Source organism: Microcebus murinus, chromosome 5 (assembly GCF_040939455.1).
Source record: "Microcebus murinus isolate Inina chromosome 5, M.murinus_Inina_mat1.0, whole genome shotgun sequence".
Lineage (NCBI taxonomy): Eukaryota > Metazoa > Chordata > Mammalia > Primates > Cheirogaleidae > Microcebus > Microcebus murinus.
Genome location: NC_134108.1, coordinates 29,707,726 through 29,722,769, shown reverse-complemented (window position 1 = coordinate 29,722,769; position 15,044 = coordinate 29,707,726).

Here is a 15,044-nt window from a genome sequence, read left to right as displayed (position 1 = left end):
GAATTCCTGATCCCCAAAAATGTAAGGGAAAATGAATGCTCATTGTTGTTTAAAGCTGTTAAGTTTGAGAAAAATTTGTTATACAATGATATCAATCTAAGATAGGTGGATTTGTTATATTGCGTCCAGCATTTATAGATGTTTCCAAAGGGAGCGTTCACCATTTTTTAGGGTACCATGTAGTCAGAAACAGAAGTTTTGGCCATGAAATACATCAGATATCCTCCTGCCTAAATCTTTTTCACTTGCTAGTGCTTTCTCTGGCTACTCTATGTAAAATTTCAAACCTGTTTTTCGTACTTCCTGTCCTCCCCTGCTTTTGTTCCCCACCTTACTACTTATCAATATTGAGCATATTAACAATTTTATGCATTTTAATTGTCTATATGCCAACTAAAACATACACTCTATAAGGGCAAAGATTTTGGTCTGATTAGTTCGCTGCTATGATCCAGGACACAAGAACAGTGCCTGGCAAATAGTAAGTGCCCAATAAATGTTTATAGAATTAGTAAAGGAGTAGAATGAAATTTCAGCCTACACTTCAGTCAGATTGTCTTGATAAAACCTTCTCCCATTATTGTCTGTTCTATCCCCAAAGCTTTCATGACTCCAAGACATCAAGTGTGAGGCCCCACTTCTCCAGATTCAGGGCGAAGTGTGTCATGCTCTCCCATTCATTTCTACTCCTCTAAATGTCTATAGTGTTTGGTTGGCTCTTATTTATTTATTTACTTATTATTTTATTTTTTTTAAGTTGGCTCTTACTCACTGAAAATATTTGACTAGGCAATTTCTCTGAGTTTCCCATTTTTCTAGACAGGATTTTCTTTGGCTCAATTTCGATATCTCTTCTCTGCTTCTTAATCTTTTTTAGGTAGAGCAAATCACTCCCTATTGAGACTAACCCTTTTCAGTTATCTGACATGGGAAAAACAGAGTAAATTTTACAAGTACATTCATTTATCTGGGTCCAGCACTTAACTCCATCACCTCACCTAATTTTTTAACTTAAACAACATGATTCCTGGTCCTCATAATATTCAATTTTAAGAACAAGACATCTGTGCAAAGTAACATTGGAAAACTTCAGAAGGAAAAATGAATACAAAGGCTTTTAAGAATTTTATTCTTCCTTAGCCAAAATGATCTTTTACATCGGTTTAAATTCCTTAAAAGGAATATGTTTATTTGGTTATTTTTCACTAAAAAAAGAAACTTTGTGCTTGTTATTATAAATATGAAAGTGGAGAAGTTTGCTAGCTTCCAAATTACCAGCCTAATTAGATTTATTCCTCGCTCTCCTCTTACAGAGTTTTGTTGTGCCAACAGAACACTGATCAAGGGATGGCCATTTAGTGTATTAAAAGAATACAAAGGAATGGTTTTGATTTAAGCAATATTGCCCTTAGATATAGTACTAGGTAATATTTGCTTGGACAAAATATGGAGGGAGAGGTTATTTCTGTATCCAAGAACATTTGGATGTTTTAAATATGCCATGAGGTTGTCATTTGGCTGAATAGTCAGATCTCCACATGGCAAATGAACCAAGCCAATTATACAGAAAATGCTCATTGTTTTTAGATTAATTCAGCCGGCAGGGTAGTGGAACGATGCACCAGAGACTCAAAAATCACTTGGAATCAACAATCTGTCTACCAAAACTGGATACATTTTTAGTTTTCAGGGGTGTTTTTCATGATAATATAGAAAATTTAAGAAGAAAATATGGACCAATTTCCCAGAGTGTATTCCAATTATGAGGCTACCATTATTGTTATAGTCAAGTTAAATGGAACAGCAAATACATTTTTACAATTCATAAGTACACATAAAACGTCCCAAATTCTTCCTTCTTTGAGATTAGCCATATAGTATTGAGGCCAACTCTGAAATGAGTTTGGACAGTGTCAAATTCCCTAAAGAGAAAGCTTTTTCACGAGTGTGTACATGAACGTGCATGGAGATAGGGAGGGAGCATAGATGGGCGTACCTTTCATCTGTCATCTTCCTGCAGCCCTCGGATTGAGCTCTCAGGCTTGTGTCTTTTCAGCACATGAAACATCTTCTGCTGAGTCTGTACAAAACCCAGGTATACGTCATTTTCCTGGAGAAAAGCTCCCCATTGCACCTGTGCCTGCATACGCTATTACAGTAGGTATTCAGGCTATTGGCTTCTGGAAAATCTGAGCTAAACTAATTTAATATGAACTAATGCAAGAATTTATATACACATCCTAGAGTAATCAGCAATAGCTTTGGGGCTGGCTATAGGGGCAACAGCTATTGAGAAGATAGACTCATATCTCAGTGGATGGGGAAGAGGAAAAGACTGTTCTAACTTTTAGAGAATCCCTAAACTCAGATGAGGAAGATGAACTTGGGATGATTCTCTTAATTTTTTAGAATATATATATCATTAGAGATAGTTGTGGAAGGGATAGAATATTGCAACATAAAAAAGGAAAGTATATAACATGAGACCAGATACACAAGTAGGACCCCAAGCCCTTATGTGGAAATACCCAAGTATTTAGGTCTCTGGGCCCCTGCTTCCACCAACCACAAGCCTGCGAGAACTCAAGATGGTTTTTCTTAGGATAGCTTTTGGAATACAGGATAAAGGAGTTGATTTCCTATCCCAAGGGGTAGTAGCCCCTTATGTCTACTCACATTGGCATCCAACACATCTTTACTTGTAGCTCTATGGGAGTCCCGGAACGTGAGTGCCTGAGACATTTCTTCATTAATTATAACCACTCAGCTGCTCTCACCAAATGGAAAATAATATGTATTGGCTGACTACATATTAATATTACTCAATAAATATTTTGGGGGCTGAAGAGTAAAGAATGAAGAGTAAAAATGTAAACATGAAACTCAGCCGGGCGTGGTGGCTCACGCCTGTAATCCTAGCACTCTGGGAGGCCGAGGTGGGTGGATTGCTCGAGGTCAGGAGTTCGAAACCAGCCTGAGCAAGAGCGAGACCCCGTCTCTACTATAAATAGAAAGAAATTAATTGGCCAACTAATATATATAGAAAAAATTAGCCGGGCATGGTGGTGCATGCCTGTAGTCTCAGCTACTTGGGAGGCTGAGGCAGGAGGATTGCTTGAGCCCAGGAGATTGAGGTTGCTGAGCGAGGCTGATGCCACGGCACTCACTCTAGCCTGGGCAACAAAGCGAGACTCTGTCTCAAAAAAAAAAAAAGAAAAGAAAAGAAAAGAAAAGAACAAAAAGAAACTCAATCCCTAACTGAACAACTTCATTCTGTTTTGAATTTTTAAAAACTTATTATTAAAAGATAGTAATTGTACATATTTATAGGGTACAATGCAATGTTTCAATACATGTATACATTGTGTAATGATCAAGTCCTGGGTATTTAGCATATCCATCACCTTAAACATTTATTGTTTCTTTGTTACAAAAACATTCAAAATCCTCTCTTCTAGCTATTTGAAATATAAATACATTATTGTTAGCTATATTTACCCTATTTTGTAGGGATAGAACTTATTTTTCCTATATATATTTTTCCAGAACTTATTTTTCCTATATAACTGTAACATTGTACCCATTGACCAACCTTTCCTCATCTCGTCTCCCTGATTCTCCTCAGTTTCTGGCAACCACTATTCTACTCTCAAATTCCATGATATCAATTTTTTTAGATTCCACATATAAGTGAGATCTCATGATATTTGTCTTCCTGTGCCTGGCTTATTTCACTGAACATAATGTCCTCCAGGCTCATCCATTTTGTCACATATTACAGGATTTCAGCCTTTTAACAGCTGAATAGTATTCCATTGTGTAAATATACCACATTTTCTTTATCCATTCATTCATCGATGAGCATTTAGGTTGATTTCATGTCTTGGCTTGTTTTGAATGTTTTTAATTCCGAGGTCAGACTGGTAAAATATCTATAGCCATAATGTATTCTATTCTACACAGTTTTAAACCCTATTTTGTATTAGAATTCATTAGATTACCTGGGTAAAATATTTTTGTGTTTCCTTTCTTTGTATATTCTAAATATAAATTCACAATTTGTTACTCTATTGATAACTGTGTCCCTAATTATGAACCTATCAACTGTTCACCTTTTTGTCAGTGTTTTAAATCATTTTTAAGTGGAGAAATCATTTTGAACTTAAGTGTAATGCAAATGAGAACTATGATTGTTGCCTGCCCTGTACATATGGCTTCATTTAGAGTGTTTATGGTTATTGAACTTTAAGAAAAATATAATTGAAGGGAAGTAATATGAACATAGGATATAGTTTACTTAAATGTTTATAAATCTTTTAAAATTCATTAAAAACAACCCATAGCAAATTTTCTTATATGTAAACAGTGTTGATTTTCAAATGTCAAAAGTTGTTCACTCAATCATGGTCTTTCTTCAGATGAAGCTGAATGGTATAGTAATCACTATTGTATAATCTTATTTTAAACAAAATTTGAGGCTGCAAACAGAAAATGTCTCATTACTCCCACTCTTCTTTAAAAGTTAAATGTCAAGAAATTTAGAATGCAAATTTGGTGTTTTCTATTTTATTCTTTGTGGTCTTTATTCTAGATATTCAATATCTCCTAATTCTTTCATTTACTGGTTTAAAATATGCTTTTTAATATTAAGATATGTCATCTGCTTAACTGGTTTATTGTGTTGATTTTTTTCTGTGAAGTCTCTTCTTTACCTATCTTTATTTTACTTGTATTCAACTGAATCAAATTAGATGTCAAGTAATATGAACTACAATATTTTTAAAAAGAGATTTAATTATTTTGATTAGGAATAAAAAAATAAGCATGTCATTCAACTTTTCAAGTTCTACTATGAGAAAACTCATAGTATTATGGTTGAAACTAAAATGTTTATGAATTCTCTGTCAGGCTTACTCCATTCATCCTGCATGAGCTTGACTCTTCGAATAGAAATACAAACATAAATATGTTTAAAAACTATAACACTACACAAATACCCTCAAAACTATAACCCAGTTAAAACAAGTTTTCTGATCTACCACAGCTAAGATTATAAATGAACCTCAGTAGGCATGGCTAAATATACCCACAATCAAGTGCCTCTGCAGGACCAAAAATCATACCTCCCAGAGATTATCATGAAGGTGAGACAGCCTGACACAGTTTGTTGAGCTGATGTCATCAGCAGGTCTTTGGATTGAAAGATGAGTCAATTCACTCACGGAAGCTTTTCATTGAGCCAATAACCTGGGAGCCCCTCTACTAAAGCTGAGAAGAGGAAGCAATCTTTTTCTCTGCACACCCTGTAACCTTCTCTCAAATGGGACAGCATGTTCCACAGAAGAAATTGCAGTTTTGAAGTAAAGGGTGCCAAGTGCTACCTTTAGGTTAATGTGTTTGATTCAATCTTTTTTTTTTTTTTTTAATTTTTTGTAGAGACAGTGTCTCACTATTTTGCCCAGGCTGGTCTTGAACTCTCAGCCTCAAGTGATCCTCCCTCCTTGGCCCCCCAAAGTGCTAGGATTATGGTCATATGCTACCATGCCTGGTAATATTTCAATCTTTTTTAAGCTGTCACATCATCATTATTATTATTTATTTGGGAAATGCTAGACTCATGCACCCCATAAAAACAAAATTAAGCATCAGTGAACAAGAAGAGTGTCATAAAAGAACACAAGTCCAAACTTGAATGTTCACAAAATGTGTAGGTGGAAGAGCTCAAGTCACGGAACCCAGGGTGAATCCGCCCCCACCCCCAGGGCAGGGGAGCAATGGGAGCTGTTTACACTCAAAGAGACACTAAGGGAGGCCCAGAAATATTTTAGAGGGAGGAGAAAAGTCTCAATTCATCTATCCTTCTGTTATCAAGTGAAGTGTTTTTCTACAGGCATTAATAGAAGGAGATAAGAAAATACAATCACAAATTATTTAGTTCCCTGAGTCATGAACGACCTTTTGGTGGTGTGCACCAGAGTCTATGTTTGAATTTGAACACATTACAATACCCCTACTACATAAATAGGCATTTCTGTGGGGATATATAGAGTTATCTTGCTTTTTCATGATGACCTTTATTTTTATCTTCCCAAAATACAGAGGATAAACATAGAAAATCACTGTCAAATTGTTTCTGATTTTTTGTTTATTTTAATAGAAAAGATAACAGATGATTTTTAATAGGGAAACTTTAAAAGCAAGGCCAATTTGGAATTTTTAAAATATAATTGCCATTCTCTTTTAAATAAATGTTATTGTTGGATGGATGATTCAGTTGAGAAACAGGAAGGACTTTCTTTACTGGAGGTTATGCAAATCTTCTTTAATATTTTGATAAATTAAAATAAGAAACCGAAAGATGACTTGAATATATAATTTGTCTGGTTTTGCTTTTCTATATTGGGTTGGGGCGCCAGGGAGGGGGGAGACCTCGGTCATATGTCAACAGAGGAATGTGACGTAGACAGTGGTGAACTTTTGGCAAGGAAGGCATTGGTGGATGTTACTGATCTTCCCAAATTCCTCATGTCCCTTCCAAAGGTGAGTGGGCTGCAGACCAGAGTGGGGAGTGTTAGAGAGACAGAGGGGATGGGGTCTAGTTGCCGAACTAGAGAGCTACAGAGCTGCAACAGAATGCTTCTCAACAGGATTTTTTTTTAAGTTAAGCAGTCTATAAAGCAAGTGGAAAAGCAGAACTCTAAAACCCAGAAGTCCTAGGATTCTTCATGAGCATGTGCCTCAGAAACCAAAGCTGAGGTGCAGGACCAGGGAAGCTGGGCCAGGGAGGCAACGCCAGCTCAAGCACTAGGAACCCCTCACTCAAGCACTAGGAACACAAGCACTCCTCACTTCAGGAGAAGGGAGGAGGCGGAGGGCTGGTGAGGAGAGAATGTGATAACCTAGCACAGTTCAGTCTGTGAAATTTTCTGGCAAGGTCATTAGAAGACAATTTCCCAGGCCATGAACATAGGGGCTTCTGATACTGTAAGGTTTTGTGCAGGCTCAGAAATCTGCATTGTTAAAATTCAAGACGTTATTTGAATTCAGGGTCTTTCAACTGCACGTCAAGATACTCTAGCTTAAGGGGTCAGAGGCAACGTGGCCTTGGTCTTCTGGCAATATGAAAACCAATGAAGGTATTTTTATGATCATGATTTTTTTTTATTGGTGTAAAATCATTCCCCAGTGATCATTTAGCTGATGGTGGTATTTGGAAGGCATAAACTTTGTCATTCTCACTCCCTCTACTGGCTGGTGGTTAGGAGCATGGAAGCATCCTTCATCCCTGCCACATGTGCTAGGAGACGCTTATGAGAAACAGAATAATAGCACCTCCTCATTAGCCACCAGAGGTTGTTGACTGCCAGAACCAGGAACATAGAAGGGGGTGTTTCTTGGTCTGGAGGGAACCAGGTGATTCTCTCAGTAGAGGTGGCTCTGCCCTGGAGAATCTTCAGTGTGTAGACAATTCGGAGTATGTCATCGGATGGTCCCTTATGTCCGCCAACAGCAGTTTCTCGTGTATGGTGACTTTTAACTCTAAATTTGATAGATGACTATCCCTGATTTGTCAAGTGACAAAATCTCAGGCTTTCCTTCTTGTGTTTATCTGGATTTCCCCAGGAAACAGAAAGAATGTGCTGTGTTCAACGAGCCAACTCATTTGTCTCTTTGCCACAGCAGATGCTCTGTCCTCAGGAGAGCCATCTGCACTGGACAACCTCCAGCACCTCAAGCACATGCCCCTAGGCACGCTGGGGAACCCACCAGGAGACAGTGACTTCAGTGTGATCTCGTTGGTGTCTACTTTCTTCCCCCCGCTGCCTGCAGGTCTCTGGACTTTAAATAGTGCTGTTTGACTCAGCTACATCATGCTTATGGCCATGCTAATGGAGACCTGGCCTGGGATACCCCAGGACACCTTGACACTTTCATTTTTATTGTCCCCTGTCTCTGATCCTAGCTGCAATATGCCTCCTGATCCCTAATGGTGACTGCTCTCTCTGCCAGTTGGAAAACATTGTCCCCTTCCTGTGTCCAGCCCCTCCCAGGGAAGTTCTCACAGCAGAGAAGTGGCACCAGTGGCAATTTGTTCTGCTCTTCTCTTTCCTGCCAGGGCAGCCACACGTTGTAAAACAAACCACAGTTCTCTCCTTACACTCCAGCCCTGTTGAGGAGTCTAATAGCCAGTTTAATTACAACTGGGGATTTCCTCAAGGCACCCTGTTGTCCCTCCCTGCTATGTGTCTTCCTTCACTTCTACACTCCCCAGCCCTCTCGCCCTACTCAGTCTGGCTGTTGGGACATCTCCTTTTGACCAAATCCAAATTCTGGATGGACTGAAAGGTCTTTCATGGGAAAGCTAACTGCCTTCTGACATTCTGTGACAGAGAAGCTTGCAGGCTCTGCTTGGCAATGTCCATAAGACGTCCCCCAGAAGGATGTCAACTGTGGTCAGAGGAGTGTGTGTAGATTTACCAGGTTCTTAATGAAGCTTAATCTTTAGGGCTTCTCACTTGCACTAGCCCATTCAAAGACTTGGTGTGCTCTTGGGGTAACCAGGGAAGAAGCACTGGTCCTAGCCATGCACAGGAGACATGAAGTACTGCCCAGTCAGAGCTTACCCTCTACAATCTGGGGGTGGTACTGGAACTAGTGGGACTAGCAGGCTGCCAGCAATACCTCTATATCAGCTGAGCCCCCAGACAAAACCCTGGGCTTCAGGACCCAATCTTCGATCCTAAGGGGAAATGACCAGAGGGATGTCTCCCTGTGAACCACTATGACCCAGGATTCAAGAAAATGATTTTTCCCTCACTTCCCTTTTTAGGTACTTTCCGGTGGGAACAGGTGGCAGCAAAAGACCTAACAAAAATGGACCATCTGCACAGCAGTAGCCATCAGGGTCCATAACCAGTGATATCAAAGGGCCAGAGTTTTTCCATGACTTTCCTGAGCATTGCCCGAGCCAGAAACTCAGAGGCTGCATTACTAGTAATGAATGGTGAACCTGCAAGAAAGCTTTATAAACTTATTTCCACCCATGATACTAGAGGAGAGATTAATTATATTTCCAGTCTCTCTGCAATATTGCAAAATTGTTTGTATGCAGAGATAATTAAAGGGTGAGCAGCCCAAAAATGTAGGGAAAAAATTGTTATAGAAATGATAGGTAGGCAGTTAAGTAATAACTGTTATTTTTCTGGATTTTATGGTTTTTGTGCTACTTATGTTTTTAAAAAATACTATTTTTTTCTGATTTATTTTCTCATGCTAAATACTGACTTTCATAGCTAATTTTATATTCTTTTTCTTAAAAAGGGTCTATCCACCTGGTTCTGATCTGTTGAACACAAGATATTGTCTGGCTCCCATTCAGACTATGACTTACTAAAGGATGATCCTGCAGGGACAGATGTAGAAAGACACACATTTTTTGTTTTTATGAGGTGCAAATTAATTAAATCAATTGACCAGAAATGTAAGGATGCATATCTGGACTCTAAAGTCCCTTCCATGGATCAATATGCCCATTCCTGTACCAATACCTCACTTTCTTTATTACTGTGGCTTTATAGTAAATTTTAAATTGAATAGTATAAGTCCACCAAGTCTTTTTCAGAATTATTTTGGCTCCTTTATATCTTTTGAATTTCCACATAAATTCTAGGATAAGTCAGCATGTCAATTTCTACAAAAATTCCTATTGGGATTTTGATAGAGATTACATGGAATTTATAGATCCACTTGGAGATATTTGCCATCTTTACCATATTGAGCTTTCAATCAATAAACACAAAATATATCTCCATTTATTTATATATCTTTTAACTTTTCTTAGCAATACTGTATAGTTTTCAGTGTACAAGTCTTATACTTCTTTTGTAAAATTTATTCATAAGTATATTAGTCTTTTAATTATTGTGAATAAATTTTTTAAATTTCATCTGTAGAATGTTCATTGCTAGTATATAGAAATATAATTATTTTTATATACTGACTTTGTATGTTATAACTTTGCAAAACTTAGTTATTAGTTCTACTAGGTTTTTTGGAGATTCCATATGATTTTCTGCCTAAATGGTCATGTTGTCTCCAAGTAATGACAGTTTTACATTTTCACTTCCCATCTGGATGCACTTTCTTTTCTTGCCTTATTGCAATGGCTACAATCACCAGGGCATTGTTAATGTTATATAAGAATGATGAGAATGAACATCCTTGACTTATTCTGAATCTCAGAAGCATTTAGTCTTTCACCATTATGGTGTTAGCTTTGAGTTTTTTGAAGATGCCCTTTATCAGATTGAAGAAGTTTTCTTTCTTCCTAATTTGTTGAGGTTTTATCATGAATGGGTGTTGAACTTTGTCAAATGCATTTCTAGATTATATGGGTTTTGCTTTATTCTATTAAAATTATATATTACATTTAGTTGCTTTTTAGATGTTAAATCAACCTTGCATTCCAATATTATATGTTTAATGACTACACCTAGTCTTTCCTCATTTTTTCCTATTAGAATTACTCCTTATGAGCAAATAGAACTATATCAACTGAGGTTCCTCTAAAATTGACACTAAGAGGCATATGCTATTGCATTTGTAGGCATACTCCAGGGTCCAGATAAGTACGTGTTAAATATTGCGTTGCCATAGTGGTTTATCTTGAGATGACTTGACAGTAGCAAATATTTTATAAGCCCCTCCTGTAAAAGTGCTTAGTAATGATCCTACCACTTCTCTAAACATTCAGTAGAAGTACAGATAAAGTGGGATTGTCTAGTGATTAAAAATATGGTCTCGGGAGACAGGCAGGCTCCCTAGATTCAAATTCTGGCTGTAGTACCTACTTACTGTGTGACTTTGGGTAAGTTATTTAAACTCTTTAAGCCTTAGATTTCTTATTTGTAAAACCCCTCATCTATAAAATGAGGCAATAGCACAACCTGCCCTAAAGGGATGTTGGGAAGATTGCCAGTAACCTAAGTAAAACATGTAGCCCAGTACCTGACATGCAGAGCTGGACAAATGATAGCAATTATTGACTGAGACAGCTTTAACACTCCCCTCAGCTCAACTAAACTTTAGAAGGATTCTTCTTGACTATAGATCCCTTTTCTTAAATCACTTATCTTAGAAATCTTGTAACTATAAATTCTCTCTCTCCCCCTTTGAGAAGTAAATCTTCTACAACCCAGAAATGTCTTTCTCAAAGACCTAGAAGCTATCCCTTTGAAACATAATCATCAATAAAAATAGCAACCTTATCTCCCAGTATCTGCGAAAAGAAAGAAGCCTAATTTCAGTAAGTGCCAATTAACAAACACAGACAGGCTAATCGCATTCACCAACCTCCCACTAATGTCCTTCAGCATTTTACCACTAACTCACCTCAGTGATTAAAAAACCTCCCCCCTTTTGTCTCAGTGTTGTTGAGTTCAATCTCTGCCCTAGTGCAACAGTCTTGATCCCTTTTGTAACAGTCTTGAATAAAGTCCTCCTTGCCTATCTAACCTGTCCAGTGTAATTTTTCTTACATTATCGCAGTTATTAGAAAGAAGCATGAGTTCTCCCTCCGGTTGTTTCAGTACAGAATTGAAGTCAATACTCACTGGGGAGAGTTTCAATAAAAGAAAACTATCTCCTTGATAGTTAAAAGGGAAGGTGATAAAGTGTTGATGCAAAACTAGCAGGCACTGTGGTTCAATTATAATATCTGCATTTCTGCTGAGATCCTCTAGTTGAGTATCATAACTGAAATGGGACAACTTATCCCCTTAGAAGACTGTTTTTGAAAGACTGTTCATCCTTTTTCTTATAACTGCGTTTCTAGCACAACAGCCATCATAGTTTTAAAGGAATTACAAGAGCAAAGAAGCTAAGAATCTGAGGGAACTTAATACTATTGAGAAAAGCACCACATATTAAACGATGACTTAAATGCTATTCATCACAAAAAAACTGTGCCATTTAATATGTGTCTGTTTATGTCTGTGTGCACCTTTCTCAATAATGACTTATGTTTCAGTGAAAAAGAATGCCTTCTGAATATTATTATATAAAAGACAATTATGCCATGAAATTTAGATAATTTGGAAATAGTCTTAAAGAGAGAAACAAAAATTAGGTTAAAAGTATTGAAAATATAAAGTAAGGAACTGAGATTCTTTTCTTTTCCTCAATGAGGATAATATTTACTTTTGATTGAAGATCTTGATATGGCAGATGTTTTCCAGTTAACAAATCATTCCCCCACCAAGAAAGAGTCAGTTTTTCTTTGCTCTGTTCCACAGAGCTCTCGGAGGTTTTTAGGCTAAAAAGACACCCCCAAACAAAACAAACAAAAACCCCCAAACTAATAATAATCAAATGTCATATTGGAATCATTAAGCAGGAGCTGTTGGTCTTTTAATTTGTTCTTAATATTATGATTTTTAAAAAAGAAAGAAAACTTTCCAAATTTTAAACAGCTTTGAAGATGAGGAAAGAGCAGATCTTCAAGCATTCTTCTTTATTTAGTCAGAAATGACTGGCTCAACCTCACTCTCCTCCTCCGAGGCACATTTCTACCAAGTCTTGGAAATTAAAGTTTGCCAGAGCAACAGGCCTGATGTGGCCTTTTGAATCTCAGTGAGTCACAGAGACCCTCACCTGCCTAGGTGTCTCCTCCAATCATGTTCAGTGTAAACTAAACATCCTACAATGTCAAGATTAATACCTGTATTGCTTTTCTAAAACCCGTATTACTCTGTCATCATGTAATATAGGGATACATTCAGGATTGAAGGGTACTCCTTAGTAGGCTTATTCAGTAGAAAATGAATCTAGAGGAGCCCAAATCAAAGTATACTGTTTGCCATAAGTGATTCAATTCCTCTCTGAAATAGCATTCTTCCTCTCTATCTGTATTTTGGAAAATTACAGAAAGATCAGTAAGTACTTATAATGCAATCAATGCTGGATTATCACCCAACAGGCTGAGTATTTGAGGGCACCAGCAAAACAGTGGAATCAGGAATGACTAAGAAAGGCTTAACTTTGATGAAATTATGTCGTGTCCTGAAATAAAATCTGCAAATAAAGCCATTTCATTTCAGCATTCATGTGAGTTTTATAACATTTTGAAAACATAAATTTTCTTTTGAATTGCATATGGGGTTGTCATCACAATCTTTTCAGTGTTTGGGACTTTTAAAATTCCCAATTCAGCCCTGCATACAAAAACTCTAAACACAGAGGGTGAAGGCTTTAAAGATGAAAGCTAGTACCCTTACAACTATTTATATTGCAAAAGCTTTGCCCTTCTGCAAGAACATGCAGTTTCCCAAACACTAACCTCTCTTTACAAGGTTATGCTTATTAGCTGGGATTTGTAGCTCAATAGCAACACTGTTCATCCTTGGTTCAATTCAGATTGTAATTTCTTTTTAAACTACCTGACCCTTATAATCATATGGTGAGTCGGCCTGATCATTCATCTTCCTGAGGCCAAGTACTTGGTCTGAACACAGAGTCACTTGTGTTTCTCAAGCCTCTCGGCATCATGATGATCAGGGTGAAAAACTGTCCATTGAAAAAAAAGTTTGAAAGAAACCTTTCATACAATGTTTCCATTGTCTTATTCTTTTTCTGGAACTTAAATTTCTGATTGCGAAAACAAAAGTCTTCCTAGATACAAGGATGAGGTTTTAAGAGATAATCTTTGTTTCTAATTAAGTGTGGAAACTATCAACTATTTCATTGTCCCCAGTGTCAGCATGCATTGAATGAGATTTTGCTTTTTCTCAGGGCCCAGCATTTATTAAGCACTCACCAAATGCTTACTGAATGAATGACTCTACCCAACCTCGTGTCTTTGTCTTGAAGCTGTGTCTTCCGTCATAGTATTAAAATGTTTCGTTAATGTCTGGGTTCACATCCAGAGCACCACATCCCACAAACTGCACTAACTGGATCACCAGATGGAAGAGAGCAAAGTCACTAGGTGATTGCTTAGACTGGGTTTCTGCACATCCCTGAACCAATCTCTGTGGCAAAAGCAATGTAATTAGGATGGCTCATTTACGTAAAGCAGTCCCTGTGACCTCTGGAGTCAGGATGGAGTATATTCCACTCAAAGCATATGGCTAGCCAACAGCAGACAGAGAATACTCCAAAGGGAAGCCTAGGAGCCTTTAACACCTGGCATGGGCATCATAGATGCCTGAGTAGGAAACTGAGAAATATTGACAATTTCTGTTTTTATTACGACTCAGTGAAAAGTAATAAATAAAACCGTGTTAGAAATAATTCCATATCTCTTAAGATTTAAAGAAAATCTCCTTTATATCAGTAAAAAGAAATACTAATAGGTTTTTTTGGTGTGTGTGACATTTGACACCATGTATTTGTTTTTAAGAAAGAGACCCTAAAATCAGATGACACCTATTGCGTAGTGGAAAGAGTTTTAGATTAAGGAGACATTGACCACCAGCTGGACTGGCCTGGAGTGTTTCTTAATCAGTTAACACTATTTCCAGAGACGTTTTAAATAAATTGTGGTTGGCTTTATGTAGATTATGCTTAATATCTTTTGCATATTTTCTAAAAAGTCATTCCCTAATTGGAGGTCATAAAAACATTCTTTTATCATTTTCCTTCTAAATCTTTTATGCATGCTTGAGGAAAATGTACTTTCTCTAATTTTGGGACACATGATTCTTTAGGTATTAATTCAATCAACTTTCGTGATTGTGTTCTTCTAAATGCTTACTTTTTCTGCTGCTTGCGCTGAAAATTGAGAGGTATGTGAAATACAATATAATAGGTTTCTCCACTTTTCTCTGCCGTTCTGTTTTTAATTTTTCGACTTTGTTTAGTAACTGTTTAGAATTGTTATACCTGCCTCGTTAGTTGAAAATGCTATTATTTTTGAGACTCTATCTTTATTAATGTTTTCACCTTAATATTTATAAGAGCTGATACTGATATATCAATATGCATAGTGTGTTTTAAGAACTTAATGCACTTTAGGATGGATGTTAAGATAATGAATAACTTTAGAC